The sequence below is a fragment of the Equus asinus genome, chromosome 12, assembly GCF_041296235.1.
Source record: "Equus asinus isolate D_3611 breed Donkey chromosome 12, EquAss-T2T_v2, whole genome shotgun sequence".
NCBI lineage: Eukaryota > Metazoa > Chordata > Mammalia > Perissodactyla > Equidae > Equus > Equus asinus.
In genome coordinates this window covers 70,818,823-70,834,817 of record NC_091801.1, presented here as the reverse complement: position 1 = coordinate 70,834,817, position 15,995 = coordinate 70,818,823, and the positions used below count along the sequence as shown (strand labels likewise).

The 15,995-nt window shown below is 40.1% G+C and overlaps 1 protein-coding gene across 5 annotated transcripts in view; it reads left to right on the top strand.

The window, feature by feature from the left end:
- The window catches only part of LRATD2 (LRAT domain containing 2), a 56,356-nt gene that overhangs the window by 10,695 nt on the left and 29,666 nt on the right, over positions 1 to 15,995 (top strand). Inside the window, exon 4 of one of the 5 annotated variants that reach the window (XR_011493344.1) lies at positions 15,140 to 15,259. The exons of the other annotated variants lie outside the window; for them this stretch is intronic. The gene's annotated coding sequence lies outside the window, so the exon portion shown is untranslated. The remainder of the gene's footprint in view (positions 1 to 15,139; positions 15,260 to 15,995) is intronic. 5 annotated transcript variants of the gene reach the window in all.

The window sequence follows — 15,995 nt, the reverse complement described above, 5'->3', positions numbered from 1 at the left end:
ACTGGCAAATTTTGTTTTGATCTTTCATATTAGAAACCAAATCTGGGCCATGGATGAGGAAAAAGGTAATGATAGGAGTAAATTAATCTGTGTCTCCTTTGTTTTGGAAAAAGAGTGTTTGGAATTTTTTTTTTTTAACTTTTCAGTTTTGCTTTTGGAACACCAATTGTTTGTTTGTTTGTTTTTTCCATTCTAGAGTACATTTCTCTTTGCTACCTGGCTGTACTCTTGGCCAATACATTATAGCCCATGGAGAGAATTCTCTTATATCTCAATAGATATGCAAGATTTAGTCTACTTTATTCCAGCGGAGTCTGTTTCTTCTTATATTTCAGAAAGAGCAAGGTTCTTCATAAAGCCATGAAGCATTAAATGGTGGCAGTTCTTTGTGCGGACATCAGTTTTAGTACTTTTTATAAAAAGCGTTTATTTTTTATAGTATCATACAGAATAGTTTTACACAAGACATGTTCTCCTTCGTTTCTCCTCCTCTCTCCCCCAGCTAAGAATTGGACTATTTTCAGTTGGTCTTATCAAGCCTTAAGAGATACTTTTCTGCAAGGCCCTGTTGCTTTCATTGCAATTCCAAATGGCATTCTTGTCTAGAACTGTGTTCATTTATTCTTTAAGTATTCACTCAGGCCTATCAGGCAGTGTGCTACCCACTAGGGCTAGAAGGAGGAATGCCATGTGGTCCCTGTGCTCCAGGTGCCAGCCCACATTCTGCTGAGGAAGACAGATGGGCAAACAGTAAGTGCAATACCTTGTGATAAAAGTGTGATGATAGAGAACAGGCAGGCACCAGGCATTATGGTGACATTGGTGAGGGGTTGGGGGAGGGGAGGCTGGCAGCTAACCCCACGTGCTGGGGCTGGGGAAGGGTCCAGGATAGGTTTCCTAGGGAGAGGTAAGTAGGTAGGGAGAGGTCTTATCAGAGAAAGATTCTGACATAATTCTGCTCCCAGCTCATCAATCCTTTATTTTAGGAGTAAAACCTCATCTGTCTTTGGTATATGGCTTGGGGGGAGGTGGGGCATGAGAACAAATGCTATAAATTGCTTAGTAATTCCTTTTCTCTTTTTCATAGTGCTGGTATAAATTTCAGCCAACTAGGGTACATTATTGGAAACTCTGAAAGGATATTAATTTTACCCCAGTAAAAGTGTTCTCCTATCTTTAGCACCATCATTCAGCTGACTGTAGGCATGGCCGAGTAGTTCCAATATGGTGAGGGTTGAGGCTGCCCTTTCTGTGTTTTGAGGGAGCTGAGAGGCATGGTGGAAAACATGGGCCAGTGTTGGAGTCAGCCCTGGGCTGTCACCCCAGCACCTCTTCTTTCTTTGCCACCTGGGCAGATGACCTCACCTGGCTCTGGAAGCTGCAGTGTATTAATTTGTAAAGTGGGAATAATATGTCATCTACCATGCAGGGTTGTGGTTCATGGTAATATACATAAATCCCCCAGAAGTAGTCCTGGCACAAAGGTATATGCTCAGGGATTGGTTGCTGTCTTTATCCATTTTCTCTTCTTCAGTTTTGCCCAGTGTTCATAACTCAAATCCAAAATCTCATAGATGAATTTCAGATTGGAGCTGGTTAAGCCAAACAAATCTAACCAGTGTTAAGATGGTCAGAGATGGTGCAACCTTTGGTTTTGTAATGGTTCAAACTATCTGGCCCCAGGAGTTTAGGAGAAAATCATAAATATATGTGGATACACACACGTAAGCATACACACACACACATGCACACACATACACACCAAGCCAAGCCTCGTGCATCATTCCATCTGAATCTTTGGTTTCTACCCAACCTGACAACCTAAGAAGGGAAGCTCAGGCATTGATATCGTCATGAAGCTATAACTGTTTTACTCCTCCCGGGTTAATGCCTCTCTCTGCGTGCCCTTTAAGACGATGAATATTTTCTATTAATGTAATTTTATTACTTTTTTTAATATTTCAAAAATAATATATGCTTAATATAAAAGAAGTTCAAATACCAAAGTATATAAACTCAAAGTAAAGGACATCCTCCATTGCCTTCTCTCACCTTGTTCACTCTAACCAAGGGTTATCAATATTAGATGTGTTGTGTGTTCCTTCTAGACTTTTTTCTATTAACATTCAGATATGCTCATCTGCATATATTTTCCAGTGTTTTAAATTAGATCATGCTACCCATATTACTCTGCCCCCCCTTTATTTACTCATCAATAAATCAACTTTATTTTATATTACTACATCAAATGTCTAGAACATTCTTTTTAAACATCTGTTGAGTATTCCATGGTAAAAAGCTTCTGTTTCTTATTTATGCATTTTCTCATTGATGCCCATTTAAATCATACCCAATTTTTCCAAATTATAAATGATACCACAAACATCTTGCTATACCTGTTCTTGGCATATATGTGAGTATTTCTGGAGGATATAATTACTGAAGTGAAATTTCTGGATTAAAGGTTATGCAAAATTTAAATTTGATAGGAACGACCATATGGACCTCTATAGAAGATTGTGCCAATTTACAGTAATGCTTATAACATTCTCAAGTGTTTGAAAATATTTACTTATTCATAGGTAAAAAGTAGTATAGTGTTTGAGTGTCTATGAGAGATTTATTTTTTATCACCTGAGCTAGTCTCATTGGTGTTTCCAAGAACTTTTTTTTTTTTTTAGCAGTTTTTACCAGTTTACCAGTTTACCAGTTTTATTTTGTTACAAACACTCTAATTCTCTCCAAAGCACTTGGTTGTTCGATCAGCCTGGTGAATTCTAGAGTCCAATCTATGAACAAACAATAGAAAGGCAGGAGTGGAAGGTATCCAAAATTATCCTTCTTTTAAAAATGTAAATCAGAGTGTGCAGCATACTGTTTTACACCCTTTAGTGGCTTCCAGTAGTGCTTAGAATTAAATCTAAGTTCCTTATGGTGGCCTGTTGGCCTGTACAATCTGGCCTCTGCTGATGTTGCCAACCTCACTTCTTATCACTCCCCCTCGCAGGGGACATTCCACCCTCACAGGCCTAGATTTATTTTCCTAAATACACTAAGGTTTTCCTTCCTGGCTTTAGAGTAGTATTTTTCAGACTTTGACCTGCAATAAGAAATGCACTGTGTATCACAACTAAATGCCCACATATATGTCTATGTGTGTGTGTATGTATATGTATGAAATATATATGTATATATCTGAATATACATGTACCTGAAACTAAAATTTTGCCAAACATTTCCTAACTGTACCATGATGTCTTGTAGTAAGATGATGTGGTAGGCAGAATAATGGCCCCCCAAAGATGTCTGCACCCTAATCTCCAGACCTGTGAATGTGTTTTCTGATCAGTCGAAATCTCAAAATTGAGGATTCTCTGGGAAGGAGAGCCAATATCCAGAGCCTTCTCTTTTCACCAGTTTACAGCATCACCTTGGAAAAACCTTAAATTTTAATGCCTATTACATCCTTAGCCCTTACTTGGGAAATGCCAGTTACCACGTGTTTGGTGCCTCCACAGCCCTGGGTTAGGCATGTTAGGGAAATATGAATCCTGTTCAGAGGTATATATAATACTTCCATAGTTGTGTGCTTGTTGGAGAAATCAGATTAAAGGGTCAGAAGAAACTTGAAAGTAATAAAGACAGAAGGAGACATTCAATTGTGAGATGTAGTTAGGGGCAAGAGGACATTTTAGTCCCCTTGGTCATCTCTAGTGATGACAATAGTCATTTGTAATGTGATGCATTTCCAAAGCACCTTTCACAGATTATCGCATTTGGTCTTGGCACCCTCTCCTTCACGTATTATGTATTACTATTCTCTTGAACAGGTGTGGAAATTGAGCCTCAGGGAAAGAGAAATAAAATATTTATTTCTCTTAATTTTGAGTACATACTGTAGGCCAGACTTCATGGTTGGAATCTTACAAATGGTATTTCAGTGAATCCCCAGCATAACCTGGGAAGTGGGCACTGAGATTCTCATTTGACAGAGGAAGTTATGACTCCTCCAAGATCGCTGAGCTGTGAAAGGGACCAAATAAGTTTCAGTCCAAGTTATCTGACTCCTGGGCCAATGCTTTTCCTGCCACGTTACAGTTACTTCCAGTAGCTACACTCACTGTCATTTGCAAGCATTTCCCAAATCACATAATCATAAAGGCTTCTCTTCAGATTTCTGCAGTGCTGCTGAAAGTTGGGGAGGTGGAATATTAGACTTAGATCTTTTTCAGTGGCCCCTGTTACTCTGAAAAATGAGTTGAAGGCAAGAAACTGAACAATCCAACTGAGAGATGACAGAGAGCTAAGGAAGACGGGAGCCTCATGTGCAAAGGACTTTGATTTTTTACTTTAACTTTTTATTTGGGCATAATTTCAAAATTGCTTGAATAAGCACAGTGCAAAAGAATCTCTATCTACCCTGCATGCAGATTCATCTTTTCTTAACGTTTTATTCCATTTGTAAAGTGCAGGGGGGATAAATGTTTTTAATGTCATTCTTGCCCAAGGATTCTGTGTGTCTAGCAGCTCTTTTATGCCTCATTTGAATCGTCCTACAGCTCAACTCTCTTATTCACACTTTCCTACCTGTGTTCTCAGTTCAGTTTGCTTTTTGCCCAGGATGTCCTTCTCTCTCCTATTGTAGGTACGAGTCAGGCTCTGCTACTGGTCAGCTTGAATTTGGATCATTGCTCTATCGCTTACTAGCCATTGTAACTTTGAGAGAGGCAGTTTCTCATCTGAAAACATGGGCCTGAAGTAGCACCTTCTGGAGTGGTTGTGGAGATTACATGGAATCATATGAGAAAAAAGTTTAGCCACAGGACCAAGCATATCCCCTAGAAATGCAAACTCACATTGCAAGGGACCCAGATTCATCCTATAGTCATTTGTACAGCTGTACCAGTTGTTAAAATACTGAAACACTTTATATCAGTTGATAAATACCTGCTTCCCTGAAACCCACCCCTCCCCACCATTGCACTCCCATCTTCCTGGCCCCCTGGCCACTGCCCTGGGACCCCCAGGGATATCTCCACTAACAAGGACATGCTTGCAGAGCTGGGGCCTCCAGCACTCTGCTGCAGCTCCGTGTGCAGCATTTGGATTGGTTAATGACTGCTGAAAAATGCTAATATCACTGCAGAATATTAGCTTAGTGCCTATAAATATTATCGCCCCCGTTTACAAGTGATGAAGTAAGCTGTGGGAGGGAATGAGTAACTGCCCAAGGTTACACAGCTAATAATGACAAACCTGAGACTATGTAATCTCCAAAACCACGTTCGGTTTCTATGGAGTAGAGTCCCAGTCTTCAAGCCTGGTTCAGCCCCCTTGACCTGGGGCAGGGACTTCATCTTTCAGAGCGGGAACAGAGTGAGAATGATTCTTCTGGCTTCTCTACCTCTCCAGGCATTGAGAAGTGCTGATGGAGAGAAATTTTCCTTCTGTTTCTGTTCGGGGCAAATAATGAAACTCTGTGGTCAATTTTAGGCCAGAGACCAAACTCGAGTCGTTAATTATTCACAGAGCTGATAATTCTGCTCTTCTTTTGAAACTGCTAAACCTGTTGAGACAAGCCAGCACTACAAAGCTGGTAAAACAAACTTTTTGAAAATAGCTTGTTGAAGCAGATCTCATGAATATTTTTAGAGAGGGAACATGAGCCAATGAAAGTAAAGATATAATGCACGGAGCGTGACCCTGGGAGCCAGAGAGACTCCGCTGATGAGCTGTTTGCTGTTGGGCAAGTCAAGTAATAAGTAACGTTTGCTTCATCACTTGGAAAATGAGAATAAATACCTTGAAGAGTTCTTTAGAGTCAGATACAATGGGTGCACAGCCCTGAGCTCAGTGCCTGGCACCAAGAGTGAGAGTCAAAATATTTACTAACCTGGACTACAAGACCCTAAAGAAAACAGAGTCATCCTGAATCAACATCCCAGACGCCAACCGGCAGACCAGGAGTTAACCCTTACCTTAGGAGTAACCCCTACCTAAACGCAGCTATTTACCATGGGAATGGAAATTTTTAGCTGCTGTACTCAGGTTCCTCGCTGAAAAGCAGCCCTGCCTGGCAGGAGAAGAAAGTACTCAGCCACCGTTGGGTCTGTTCTTCATTATATGAGAAAGACAAGAGACAGCTGATAATTTGAGGGTTGGTTTGTTTCCAATAACACAGAAGGGGTAAAGGGGAAAGTTGAAGCCTTTCTCTCTTCTCCTTCCTGGTCTCACTCCCCAGAAATAACAGTTAGTAGCAGATTCTTATATCTCTTTCTAGAAATTAGCCAATTACCCTTCCTTCCTTCCATGCAAATGAAATCATAATATAATAATCACTAATATATCTCATGTGCTGCCTGGGAATATTTTAAGCATCTTGTATGAACTATATGTTATTTAACCTCATGACAACTCTGTGAAATAAATACTGCTTTTATTTACATATTTTAGATGGGGAAACTGAGGCCCAGAGAGGTTAAATCATTTGCTTAAAGTCACACAGGAGGTAGGAACAGGAAAAGAACCCAGGAAGTCAACATACATCCATCTTATTCTATTTTATGCTTGCATAGCATGTCTTAATATGGATGAACCATAACTTATTGTTGGATATTGAGATTTTCCGAATCTGTTCTAATAATCTCAGCTGCATCGAACATCTTTGTATATTAAGTTTTAACTTTTATTCGATATCTACTTTGTGCCGGGCATTCTGGGACACCCTTTTACATGTATATTGTCATTTAATGCTCACAGCCACTCCATGAGGTTAAGAATCATCCATTTGGCAATATCCTCAATTGTAAGGACACTGAGATTCTAAGCAGTTAAGTAACTTGCCCAAGGTCCCAGAGTTAGTGAATAGCAGTAGGTGGAACTGAACTCAGGCTGTCTGATTCCAGAGCCTGTGACACCAGTGTCGCTATGGAGCATACATGGCCATGAGCAAAAACATCCACGAGGAAGTCACACATCTACAGAAATCTCCTTTTAATACTATCATCCTTTTATATTTTTTCTTATGTATTAATCACCGAGACTCCATTTTCATACATAAAAAACAGAGTTAATAATACCTCCTGCTATGGACTGAATTGTGTTCCCCCAAATTCACGGTGAAGCCCTAAGTCCCAATGGGATGGTATTTGGAGGTGAGGCCTTTGAGAGGTAATTAAGTGTAGATGAGGTCATAAGGGTGGAGCCCCCCTGATGGGATTAGTGTCCTTATAAAAAGGGACGCCGGAGAGCTTGCTTCCTCCCTCTCTCTCCACCTTGTGAGCACACAGCGAGAAGGTGGCCATCTGCCACCAGAACCTGACCGTACTGGCGCCTTGATCTTGGACTTCTAGCTTCCAGAACTGTGAGAAAAATATTTCTGTTGTTTAAGCCCCCCAATCTGTGGTATTTTGTTACAGCAGCCCAAGCAGCTAATACACCCACCTTATGAAATTATTTTAAAGATTAACAGAAGCAATGAGGTAAAGACATCTAGAATAATTTCTAACATGGATTATGGAGTTATCACAAGCCAGGTATTGTTCCAAGAGCTTCACATGTGTATTGGCTTGCTAGGACTGCCACAGCAAAATACCACCAACTGGGTGCCTTAAAACAGCAGAAATTTGTACTCTCACAGTTTTGGAGGCTAGAAGTCTAAAATTAAGGTGCTGACAAGGCCAAACTCTCTTAAAAGCCTCTGGGGGAGGATCCTTCCTTGCCTCTTCCTAGCTTCTGGTGGCCCGAGGTGTAATCTCTGCCTCCGTTGTCACATGGCATTCTCCCCGTGTCTTCACGTGGCCATCTTCTTATAAGGACACCAGTGATATTGGAGGAAGTGCCTACCTTATTCCAGTATGATCTCATTTTTAACATCTACAATGACCTTATTTCCAAAAAAAAGTCCTATCCTGAGATATTGAGGGTTAGGACTTCAGCATATCTTTTCTGAAGGGAACAATTGAACTCATCACAATACATATTACCTCACTCAATGACCGCTGTAACCCAATGGAGCAGAGATTATTATTGTTCCCATTTTAGATATGAGGACACCGAGGCTCAGAGAATTCACAGAACTTGTCCAAGATCATACAGTGACTAAGCAAATGTATGCTGTACTACTTCTTGCTTAGTAGAGTTTGGGAGCATAGTAGGCACTCAGAAAAAAATGATTTTATTATTCTTTTTCTTTATTTTATTTCAAAATCCCTCGCAAATGACCATATATTCTAGAGCAGGGGTAAGCAAAGATTTGATGAAAAGGGCCAGATAGTAAATACTTTAGGTTTTACAGATGACGTGGTCAGTCTTTGTTGCAGCTACTGAACTCTGCCACTATAGCATGAAAGTAGCCAAAGATAATATGTAAGCAAATGAGCGTGGCTGTGTTCCAATAAGGCATTATTTGCTAAAATAGATGGTGTTTATCCATTCATCAGTTGATAGACATTTGGGTTGCTTCCACCTTTTGGTTATTATGAATAGAGCTGCTATTTGATAGTGTCCTTTCAAGCACAAAAGTTTTTAATGTTGATGAAGCCCAATTTATCCATAGTTTTCTTTTATTTCATGCTTTTGATGTCATAGCTAAGGAAACGTTGCTTAATCTGATGCCATGAAGACTTGCTCCTGTGTTTTCTTCTAAGAGTTGTATAGTTTTAGTTCTTAAGTTTAAGTTTCTCATCCATTTTGAGTTAACTTTTGTATATGGTCTTAAAGTAGGACCCAATTTCTTTCTTTTGCATGTGGATATCCAGTTATCCCAGCATCATTTGTTGAAAATGCTATTCTTTCCCCCACTGAATAGTCTTGGCATTCTGGTCAAAAATCAATTGACCATCAAGGTAAGGGCTTATTTCTGGACTCTCAATTCTATTGCATTGTTCTCTATGCTTATCACCATGCCACTTCCTCACTGTCTTGATTACTGTGTTGCTGTGTTGTAAGTTTTGAAATCAGGAACTTTGAGTCCTCCAATTGTGTTCTTTCTTTTCAAGATTGTTTTGGCTATTCTGGGGCCCTTGCATTAACATATAAATTTTAGGGTCAACTTGTCAATTTCTGCAAAAAAGCCAGCTGGGGTTTTGGCCAGCTGGGGATTTAGGATTGCAGTGAATCTTCAGATCAAGTTGGAGAGTATTACCATTGTAACAATATTAAGTCTTCCAATCCATGAACATGAGATATCTTTCCATTTATTTATGTCTTCATTAATTTCTTTCAATAGTGTTTCGTAGTTTTCAATGTATAAGTCTTGCACTTCTTTTATTAAATTTGTTCTTAAGTATTTTGTTCCTTCTGATGCTATTATTAATGGAATTGTTTTCTTAATTTTATTTTCAGATAGTTCAAAGTGTATAGAATTATATTTAATTTTTGTATACTGACTTTGTATCTTGTAATCTTGATAAACTCAATTTTTTGTCTTAATTTATCTTTTTAGTCTACTCCTTACTTTTTTCTATAAACAAGATCATGCTGTCTGCAAATAGAGATGATTCTACTTCTTCCTTCTCAATCTGAATGGCTTTTATTTCTTTTTCTTGTTTAAATGTGCTGGCAAGAACCTCCAGCACAGTACTGAAGAGACATGGCAAGAGCTGATATCTTGTTCCTGATCTTAGAGGAAAAACTTTCACTCTTTCACCATTAGATAGGATGTTGGCTTTGGGTTTTTCATAGATACCATTTATAAGTTGAGGAGATTCTTTTCTATTCTTAGTTTGTTGAGTGTTTTTATCATGAAAGAGTGTCGGATTTTGTCAGGTATTTTTTCTGCTATTGAGATGATCATGTGATTTTTTGAACTTTGTTCTATTAATATGGTGTATTATATTAATTGTTTTTTGTATTGAACCAACCTTGCATTCCTAGGATAATCTCACTCATTCATGGTAAACAATTCTTTCTATATGTTGGTGAAGTCAGTTTGCTAGTATTTTTATGAGGATTTTTTGATCTGTATTTATATGGCATATTGATCTGATTCTTATGATGCCTTTGTTTGGTTTGATATCAGGATAATGTGAGCCTCATAGAATGGTGTAGGTCTCTGCTTATTTACTTTTTTAATTAGTTTTTATTTTTGTTATTTATATTGAACAATCTCAATTGACCTGTCTTTAAGTTTACTAAATCTTCTGCCTGCTCAAATCTCCAGTTGGGCATAATTTCTATCTTTTTATTGATAATCTACATCTGGTGACATATTTTTCTCATACTTTCCTTTAATTCTTTAGACATGGTTTCTTTTAGTTCTTTAAATATATTTATGAGAACAGATTTAAGCGTCTGCCTAGTAAGTCCAATGTCTGGACTTTCTCATGAACAGTTTCTGTAAACTAATTTTTCCCTTTGTCTAGGCCATGCTTGCTGATTTCTTTGCCTGTCTCCTATTTTTTTGCTATTGTTATTGAAAACTGCCCATTGTAAATAATGCAATGTGTCAACTCTGGAAATCAGATTCTCTGTCTTTTCCAGGCTTTGTTGTTGTTGCTATTATTTGTTTGTTTAGTGACTTTTTGGACTAATTCTGTAAAATATATATTCTTTGTTGTGAGTGGCCACTGAAGTCTCTATTCAGTTAGCTTAGTGGTTAGCTAATGACTAGACAGAGATTTCCTTAAAATTCCTTGAATTTATAATCTCTCAGCCTTTTTAAGGGCTGTGTGTGTGTGTGTTGAGTTATGTTTTCAGTGTTCTGGCAGACGGTCTACAATTCCATCTTATCCTTTACTCCTTGCTCAGGTGGAGACTCAAGATAACCAGAAGTGAGAGAGTAGGACCTTCTCCAGTCTTTCCTGGGCATATGCACAGTCCTGAAAATGCATATGAGCTTCTAGATTCTCAGGAATATGTTGAAACTTTTCAAAGGCCCCTATGGATATCTCATTAGCCAGTTTTTCTTTTTAAAAATTTTGGTTAACCTCTTGTTAGCTGTAACCATTAACACCTCCTCAGTCAGCTGTGATATTAAACAATTGCCACTGATTGTATTTAACAAATACTCTGTGGGTAGGGCTCTTCACAAAGAGCAAGCTCTGATTAGGTCAAATAAAGACAGTCCTTGAAAGTGGAGCTTTTTAGGGAACTGCCAGGCAGGTCAAATAGTGACAATTCTCTGGGAATGGGGCTTCTGGGGAGCTCCAAACCCATTTGCTTCCCTCAGTAGCTTCTAAGTGCTGGTTTTCACAGCTCCTGTAGTTGTGAGGTTTTTGTCTTTTTGTGCTACTGAATTGCTAGAGAGAGGGTGCTGGGCATAAGTCAAGTTAAAATGCCACAAGGCACATTCTCCTTGCCAAGATTCAGCCATTTTTCTTAAATAAATGCTGTTTGGATTGTTGCAAGGCTTTGATAATTTTTCAGAGTGCTGAAAAAGTTAATTTTGACAGTTTTCTCTGGTGTTCTCCTTGCTTTTATGGAGAAGTGGGTTTCAGAGGTCCTCAGTTGACCATTTCAGAACAGTCAGTTGTATATACATTTTCTATAGCTTGTAACAAATTGCCACAAACTTCACAGCTGAAACAACACGGATGTATTATGTCAGAGGTTTTGTAGGTCGGAAGTTCTGGCACAGAGTAACTGGGTTTTCTGCTCAGGTCCTACAAGGCTTAAATCAGCATGTTGGTTGGATAGTATTCTCTTCTGGAGCCTGAGGTTTTCTTCACACTCATTCAGGGTATTGGCAGGTGGTTGTTGGTTTTACTACTGAGCTCTCTAATTTTTTGCTGATGGCTAGCGGTCCATCTCAACATCTAGAAGCCACTTTTAGGTCCTAACCATGATCTGGAAGCTTACTCCTTCAAAACCAGCAGGAAGAATCTTTCTCCAGTCTGTTAAGATGGAGTCTGACATTACATAACCTAATCATGGGAATTACTGTCCTATCATATTCACAGGACCTGCACATACTCAAGGAGAGGGGATTGTATGGGGAATATCCACTATGGGGTGGGATTCTTGGAGGCCATCTTAGAATTCTTCCTACCATAAGCTTAAGTGTGGGTTTTCAAGCGTTTGGCTACAAGACACATCATTTTCAGCTATATTCCATTTGTGTAGCACTGTTTTATATAGCACTTTCATAAAAAGTTAATCTAATGTAATCTTCCGAACAGCTCTCTGAGATAGGCGGGGAAGGTATTCCTAAACCCGTTTTAGAAATGTGAACCAAAAAGCTCAGAGAGATTATATGACTTGTTCATGAGCACACAGCTAGTGAGAGGCAAATTAATTCCTCTGACTCTGAGTGGAGTGTCCCCTGCCCTACCACACACCTGCCTGCCATGTTAAGAGTCAGTCCTTTCTGAGTTTGGCTTGCTACATGGCAATGAGTATGTGAGTGCCTGAGGCTTCTTTAAGGGGCTTTGTCTCTGCAACAGTCTCGCCCTGGGCTCCTGCATCTCCTATGTGTATTTAGGGAGAATACCTGAGCATGGGAAATAGTATTAACCAGGAATTTCAATAAAATGGAGTTTTCAGGGGTGAATTGCAATTTAAATAGCTGAAAAATGCCATTTACTTCCAGCAATATATTCTGAATGCTCCCTCTGGCCCAGCTCAAAGGGAGCAGACAGTCATCTCCTGCAGAAAGTAAATGGGATTTTTATTTTTGTCTTGATAGTGCCTTGAAATCAGCCATCTCGAGGCAGGCAATGGGGCCTCGGTGAAGACACATCAGGAGGAACAGCAGAAAGTTCGGAAGGTAGTCAGCCAGTGACCAAACTCACTCTCCCTTTAATTTGATGGTTTTGTAAGTGGTAGAAGAATTTAATCATTTAAGACTAGTTTTCCTATCTCCCTATACTTAATCTTCTGGTTCAATGTATCCAGTCATCCAAAAGGTAGTGGGGATTCTTTAGTTCCTATTCAAACCTTTTAATTATTCTGTGTCTTTCTGCAGTAGTGCAAATGGCTCTCATCATTCAATCCTTCAAATGTTTGAGGGCCGTGGAACTGGGATGTTGGTTCCCAATCCAGATTTCCTTTCCCCCACCCCTGCGCAGACTCCCCAGCTTCCATGAGAAGCTGCTTCCCATCTTCTACAAGGGCCAGCCCCCTTGCCTCAAAGTGGCAACATGCTCCAGAGCTCCCCCTGCCATCAGGCTGAGCTAGATCCAGCTGAGACCACATCCCTGCCTAGCCTCCTCCCCTGCCCATCCTGCTTCCTGCATTTCCTCTCTCCTGAGAGCCCTCCCCAGTCAGTGAATCACATTCACCCAAATCACTGCCCCAGGTGCTGCTTCGATGGGCCTGGCCTAAGACACAGTGTAAAGAAGTTCTGCCCTGCCCTTCCTCCAGCTTAGTTAAAAAAGAAAAATAATCATGTCCAGGATCTAAAGGCTTTGCTGTAAAGAAACATCCATTTGAATAAGGTAGTCCTCACTAACTTGGAGGTCATTTACCTCTTAACCTCAGTTATCTGAAATACGGCCACAAACATAGAAAAGGCCTATGTGTAACCGATCCAGATAATATAAAATGAAAGGCAGTCTGTGCTTTCATTGTTGAAGAAAAGTACAGGTTTTGGTGCTGGACAGTTACACATATGAATGACCCCTCTCCCATGTGCTGGGCCAGTGGGGTTGGGCGAGCTGGTTATCCCTCCAGCTCTCAGTTTCCCCTCTGTAATACAGGGTTCACCCATATACCTCACGGTGTTGCTGGAAAGACAAATGGTCAATATGTTAAATGAATTAGTACATATCAGGGCTTCAAAAACCAGAGCTTTTATTATTAAGGTCTTCGTGTGACAAGGAGCATGCTGTTTCAGGCCAATTTCTCTTTCAAAGCTGAGGCTGGGAGCAGGTCCTTTTTCTTATACAAAAAAACAAAATCTCACCAACTGCAATGAGACAGAAATGAACTTGGATGTTGTCTGTCACCATGCTGAGTCCCAGGGGGAGAAGAAGGAGCTGGATTGCTAAAGAAGAGGGGAATGTGCGGGACAGTTCTCCGGGCACGGTGAGGTGCGCGTGGACAGCAAAGATGGGGTGGCATTGTCCTGAGCCCCTGGAAGTCTGCTGAGCCCAAGAAGCCTCATCCAAACAGAGGAGGGGCAGGAAATATGGGAGGTGACCTGTGTCAGCATCGGTTAAACCTGGGGAGCAGGGGCTCTGTGGATGTTTGTCTGACTCTCTGCAATTTTATGTAAGTTTGAAATATTTAAAAATTAAAAGTAAAATAAAAGTAGAGGTAACAAAGGACTCAATGAGAATGATTAAATCCACGTTGTGAAATGAACTAAGCATGGTATAATTTACACTGTCTTTGACTCAAATTAGTGTATACACACCGTGTGTATGTGTGTAAATTTATATATATACACATATATATCTATTATTTTTTTCACATAACATATATAATCATATATGTGTGTGTATGTATATATATATGTGTGTATGTGTGTATATATATATATATATATATGTATATTTCACACACATGATTTTAACTAAACCTTCTTACCAGCTTCCAGAGCGTCTGTCCCAGGTTAGTAAATGAGCAAAATGCTCGGATCCTGTATCTCCTCTGTAGATGCCTGTTTCTTCCCAGATTTCGGGTTAGCTTCATGGCCTCAGTTCTTTGTCGCGTTCAAGAAAAATTGTTAACTTGCAGCCTGTCTAGCTTTTTTCTTGTTGTAAGGGTGAGGGCAGTGTTCTTTCTAGCTCTTTATATCTCTGAGCTGAAACCAGAAATCTTTGCATTAAAATTGTGAATTTAAAAATGCGCCCTGATTTAGAAGGTCTTCCTTCTTTGTTTAAAACCTTTATTATCATTTGATTTCCTTTCTCTGGGTTACCAGTGAAGTTGAACACCTGTTCTGCTCTTCATCAATCATCTTCATCAATTTGTAGCCCCCTAGAGTTGGTGTTATCTCAGATATGCTCTCAGGAGTCCAGGAAGGGGAATCTGGGGGTGCTGGATGGGGAGGAAGATGTGGTGGGGTAATTTCGGGAGGCAAGAGAATTGATGTAGGTGGTCCTAGTTCCAACTGTCAGCTCTTCCCTTATGCTTTGTTCATCTCTGGGACTAAAATCTCTCTGCAACACTCTCCTCTATTCCTCCAGGGCCTGACCTGTCCTCCCAGCATAATTTATTTTAACGAGTGCTTTATTCTCAATCATTTCACCAACAGAAACTCAACCGAGAAGAGCTTCAGAATTGGACTCTGGCCTTCTTTCAGGGGAAGCAGCATATAAGGCAAAGTGAAGAAGGTGGTATCGGTCAGGGTCCTGGTAAAAGACATCACCTTCAGGTTAGTCACATTCAAGGAGAGTCTAATTGAGAAATTACAATGTTGTGAGCAGGTGTAAGGAAACCTGAGGGAAGAAGCAGTACCAGGGCTATTAAGAGCAAGGTTCCTTTACTAGCCCTGGGTCCTAGGGAAAGACGTGGTATGTGGAACAGAGACAGAAAGGGCCTGGCTTGTGTGGAGAAAGCTTCCTGACATGAGCAAGACCCAAGGAGGAGGGAGGTGGCTAGCTCCAGGGGTAACTCTGAGAATAAATACCCGACCCCACTCTCCTCCCTCCCTCTTCTTCTGCTGGTGTTTATAATTGGCCAAAGCCAACTAGAAGGCAAACAGCAAGGGAGAACATTGATGGATTCATCCAGGTCAGCCTCCTGGGGTACAGAGAAGAAGGATGAGAGTGGATCTGGGCAGGTGGACTGAACACATCCAGCACAAAGGCCATGGGGACCACATCTCATTAGGTATTCACATGACTATTTAATATTTCTTGACTTAAATGTCAAAATACTGTATAATGATAATTATCTTGCTCTATTAATTCAATCACTACTTTGAATCACCATATAAGGGGTTTACTATTATTATCTCCCACAAAACCAAGGCAGAGAGTGATTAAGTCTTTTTCCCAAGTCACGTAGCTAGAAAGACTAGTAAGAAAAAGTTTATAAGACTCAAAGTCCTTGCTTATAATCACTATACTCTACAAATTTATTCTACCCTCTCTTTGGGCAGTCTCTCA